The following is a 5,612-nucleotide window of genomic DNA, read 5'->3' as shown; positions in this document are numbered from 1 at the left end:
ATCATACATATAGGCATCACGTCCGAGACAAGTAGACCGATACTGTGTGCATCTACTACTATTACTCCACACATCGACCGCTATCCAGCATGCATCTAGTGTATTAAGTTCATGACAAACGGAGTAACGCCTTAAGCAAGATGACATGATGTAGAGGGATAAACTCATGCAATAGATATAAACCCCATCTTTTTACCCTTGATGGCAATAACACGATGCGTGCCTCGCTACCGCTTTTGTCACTTGGTGAGGTCACCGCACGGTATGAACCCAAAACCAAGCACTTCTCCCATTGCAAGAATTATAGATCACGTTGGTCAAACGAAACCCACAACTCAAAGAGAATTACAAGGATATGAAATCATGCATATAAGAGATCACAGAAGACTCAAATAATAATCATAGATAATCTGATCATAAATCCACAATTCATCGGATCTCGACAAACACACCGCAAAAGAAGATTACATCGGATAGATCTCCATGAAGATCATGGAGAACTTTGTATTGAAGATCCAAGAGAGAGAAGAAGACATCTAGCTACTAGCTATGGACCCGAAGGTCTGTGGTGAACTACTCACGCATCATCGGAGAGGCAATGGTGTTGATGAAGAAGCCCTCCGTGTCTGAATCCCCCCTCCCACAGGGCACCAGAACGGTCCCCAAATGGGATCTTGCGGAGACAGAAGCTTGCGGCGGCAGAAAAGTATTTTTGTGGCTCTCTCGTGTTTCAGTTTTTTAGGGAATTTATAGGCGGAATAGGTAGGGCAAAGGAGCCACGGGGGGCCCACAAGCCTGCTCGGCGCGCCCCTCGAGGCCGCGTCTAGGGGGCTTGTGGCCTCCCCCGGGACCCTTTGCCTTGGTTCTCAAGCTTCCTGCGTACCTTCTGTTCCGGAAAAAAATTATTTCGAAGATTTTATTCCGTTTGGACTCCGTTTAATATTAGTCTCTAAAAAAGGTCAAAAACACGAAAAAACAGGAACTGACACTTGGCACTGAGTTAATAGGTTTGTCCCCAAAAAGATATAAAATGCATACAAAACATCCAAAGTTGACAAGATAATAGCATGGAACCATAAAAAATTATAGATACGTTGGAGACGTATCAAGCATCCCCAAGCTTAACTCCTGCTCGTCCTCGAGTAGGGAAGTGATAAAGACTGAATTTTTGATGTGGAATGCTACCTAACATATTTGTCCTTTGCAACTTCTTTCATGTGACATGAATGTTCAGATCCATAAGATTCAAAACAATAGTTTGCTATTGACATGAAAACAATAATACTTCAAGCAAACTAGCAAGGTGATCATGAACTTTCAAAATAACAAGGCCAAAGAAAGTTATCCCTACAAAATCATATAGTCTGGCTATGCTCCATCATCCCCACACAACGAATTTAAATCATGCACAACCCCAGTATTGGCCAAGTAATTGTTTTCACACTCTTACTTTCTCAAATATTTTTCAACTCTCATGCAATATATGAGCGTGAGCCATGGATATAGCACTATATGTGAAATAGAGTGTGGTGGAGGTTGTGAGGCAAAAAGGAGGAGATGGTCACATCGACTCGGCGTATCAATGGGCTATGGAGATGCCCATCAATAGATATCAATGTGAATGAGTAGGGATTACCATGCAACGGATGCACGAGAGCCATAAGTGTGAAAGCTCAAAAGGAGAACTAGCGGGTGTGCACCCAACTTGCTTGCTCGCGAAGACCTAGGGAAATTTTGAGGAAGCCCATCATTGGAATATACAAGCCAAGTTATATAATGAAGATTCCCACTAGTATATAGAAGTTTCAAAACAAGAGACTCTCAATCATGAAGATCATGGTGCTTTTGTGAAGCACAAGTGTGGAAAAAGATAGTAGCATTGTCCCTTCTCTCTTTTTCTCTCATTTTTTTTGTTTGGGCTCTTTGGACTCTTTTCATTTTTTTCTTTTTTGTGTGTGGGCAACTTTGGCCTCTTTTAATTTTTATCACATGGGACAATGCTCTAATAATGATGATCATCACAGTTTTATTTACTCACAACTCAATACTTAGAGCAATGATGACTCTATAGGAAATGCCTCCGGCAGTGTATCGGGATGTGCAATGATCTAGTTTTGCGTATGACATTGAAACATCTCGCTAGCTATCTTACAATCATGCAATGGCAATATGAAAGTGATGGCACAAGTCATGAGACGGAACGGTGGGAGTTGCATGGCAATGTATCTCGGAATGGCTATGAAAATGCCATAATAGGTAGGTATGGTGGCTGTTTTGAGGAAGGTATATGGTGGGTTTGTGCACCGGCGAAAGTTGCGCGGCACTAGAGAAGCTAGCAATGGTGGAAGGTGAAAGTGCATCTATACCATGGACTCACATTAGTCATGAAGAACTCATATACTCGAAAGTTTTATTAGTAATCAAAACAAAGTGCTAAACGCATACTCCTAGGGGAAGGGTTGGTAGGTGTAAACCATCACGCGATCCCGACCGCCACACAAAGGATGACAATCAATAAATCAATTATGCTCCGACTTCCTAACATAGCGGTTCACCATACGTGCATGCTACGGGAATCACTAACTTCAACACAAGTATTTCTAGATTCACAACACCCTACTAACATAACTCTAATATTACCAAATCCATATCTCAAAACTAATTGTGAGGAATCAAAATTCTCTTACTAATCAATGCACAAGAATATGGAAGTTTTTATTATATCCTCTTTGGATGCCTATCATCTTTAGGACTACTTTCATAGCACAAGCCAATTACCAAGTTACTCAGAGAGAGCACTCTCAAAACGATATAAGTGAAGATCGAGAGTTCTTATTTCTCCAAAATATGACACCGCCGTGCTCAAAAAAGACATAAGTGAAGCACTAGAGCAAAGTTATCTAGCTCAAAAGATATAAGTGAAGCACAAGCGAGCTAAATTGCCTAACTCCAAAGATATAAGCGAAGCTCAATGAGTATTCTAGCAAATTCACGATGAGTGCATGTCTCTCTCAAAAAGGTGTGCAGCAAATATGATTGTGGCACAACAAAAAGAAAAGACTCCTATGATACATAACGCTCCAAGCAAAACACATATCATGTGGTGAATAAAAATATAGCTCCAAGTAACGTTACCGATGGATTGAAGACGAAAGAGGGGATGCCTTCCCGGGGCATCCCCAAGCTCAGGCTTTTTGGTGTCCTTGAATTTATCTTGGGATGCCTTGGGAATCCCCAAGCTTGAGCTCTTTCCACTCTTTATCCCATTGTCCATAAGAACGTCACCCAAAACTTGAAAACTTCACAACACAAAACTTAAACAGAAACTCGTGATATCATTAGCATAAGAAACAAACCACCACCTCTTTAGGTACTGTAGCAAACTTGATTTCAATTTATGTTGGTGTTAGATTACTGTATTCTCACTTTTCCATGGCTAGTACCCCCGATACTATCCATAGTTTCATCAAAATAAGCAATCAACACAACAAAAACAGAATCTGTCAAAAACAGACTAGTCTGTAGCAATCTGTATACTTTGTATACTTCTGGTATCTCAAAAATTCTGAAAAATTATGACAATTAGATAAATTAGCATATCAACGAGAAGCAAAAATAATAAACTCAAAATCTTTTCTGGATAGGAATTAAAAATAATTTCGTGAGCGCAAAGTTTCTGTCTTTTTGAGCAAGATCAAACAACCATTACCAAAACTAGTCATAAAGGTTTTACTTCGCACAAACACAAGAAGAAACACAAAAAACACAATCATAACAGAATTATGATGGTGTGGACACAACAAAACATAAAGCAAAAAGCAAAAATAAATTCATTGGGTTGCCTCCCAACAAGCGCTATTGTTTAACGCCCTTAGCTAGGCATAAGGCGATAGCATCAAGTATCGTCGTCTTTGGTGCTCAAACCATAAGTAGCCCTCATCATTGATTCATAAGGCAATCTTATTTTCTTTCTAAGAAAATGTTCCATGCCCTTCTTTAATGGAAATTGAAATCTAATATTCCCTTCCTTCATATCGATAACAGCACCAATAGTCCTTAGGAAAGGTCTACCAAGAATGATATGACATGTTGGATTGCAATCAATATCAAGCACAATGAAATCTACGGGTACATAGTTCCTATTTGCAACTATAAGAACATCATTGAACCTTTCCATAGGTTTCTTAACAGTAGAATCCGCAAGATGCAAATTAAGAGAGCACTCCTCAATCTCATTGAAGCCTAGAACATCACATAAAGACTTTGGAATAGCGGAAACACTAGCACCCAAATCACACAAAGTATTGCATTCATAGTTTTTGATTTTGATATTGATAGTAGGTTCCCACTCATCATGAAGCTTTCTAGGAATAGAAACTTCCAACTCAAGTTTCTCTTCAAGAGATTTCACCATAGCATTGACGATATGATCGGTAAAGGCCTTGTTTTGGCTATAAGCGTATGGAGAGTTTAGCATGGTTTGCATCAAGGAAATACATTCAATCAAAGTGCAACTATCATAATTGAATTCCTTGAAATCCAAAGTAGTAATTTCTGTTGGAAATATGCCCTAGAGGCAATAGTAAATTAGTTATTATTATATTTCTTTGTTCATGATAATCGTTTATTATCCATGCTATAATTGTATTGATTGGAAACACAATACTTGTGTGGATACATAGACAAAACACTGTCCCTAGTAAGCCTCTAGTTGACTAGCTCGTTGATCAAAGATGGTCAAGGTTTCCTGACCATAGGCAAGTGTTGTTACTTGATAACGGGACCACATCATTAGGAGAATCATGTGATGGACTAGACCCAAACTAATGAACGTAACATGTTGATCGTGTCATTTTATTGCTACTGTTTTCCGTGTGTCAAGTATTTATTCCTATGACCATGAGATCATATAACTCACTGGCACCGGAGGAATACCTTGTGTGTATCAAACGTCACAACGTAACTGGGTGACTATAAAGATGCTCTACACGTATCTCCGAAGGTGTCCGTTGAGTTAGTATGGATCAAGACTGGGATTTGTCACTCCGTGTGATGGAGAGGTATCTCGGGGCCCACTCGGTAATACAACATCACACACAAGCCTTGCAAGCAATGTGACTTAATGTATGTCACGAGATCTTGTATTACGGAACGAGTAAAGAGACTTGCCGGTAAACGAGGCTGAAATAGGTATGCGGATACCGACGATCGAATCTCGGGCAAGTAACATACCGAAGGACAAAGGGAATGACATACGGGATTATATGAATCCTTGGCACTGAGGTTCAACAGATAAGATCTTCGGAGAATATGTAGGATCAAATATGGGCAACCTGGTCCCGCTATTGGATATTGACTGAGGAGTCACTCGGGTCATGTCTACATAGTTCTCGAACCCGCAGGGTCTGCACACTTAAGGTTCGGCGATGTTTTATGCGTATTTGAGTTATATGGTTGGTTACCGAATGTTTTTCGGAGTCCCGGATGGGATCACAGACGTCACGAGGGTTTCTGGAATGGTCCGGAAACGAAGATTGATATATAGGTTTGTCTCATTTGGTTACCGGAAGGTTTTCGGGCATTACCGGCATCGTACCGGGAATGACTAATGG

This window comes from Hordeum vulgare, chromosome 4H, assembly GCF_904849725.1.
Source record: "Hordeum vulgare subsp. vulgare chromosome 4H, MorexV3_pseudomolecules_assembly, whole genome shotgun sequence".
NCBI classification, from domain to species: domain Eukaryota; kingdom Viridiplantae; phylum Streptophyta; class Magnoliopsida; order Poales; family Poaceae; genus Hordeum; species Hordeum vulgare.
Note: the sequence above shows the minus strand (reverse complement) of the source record.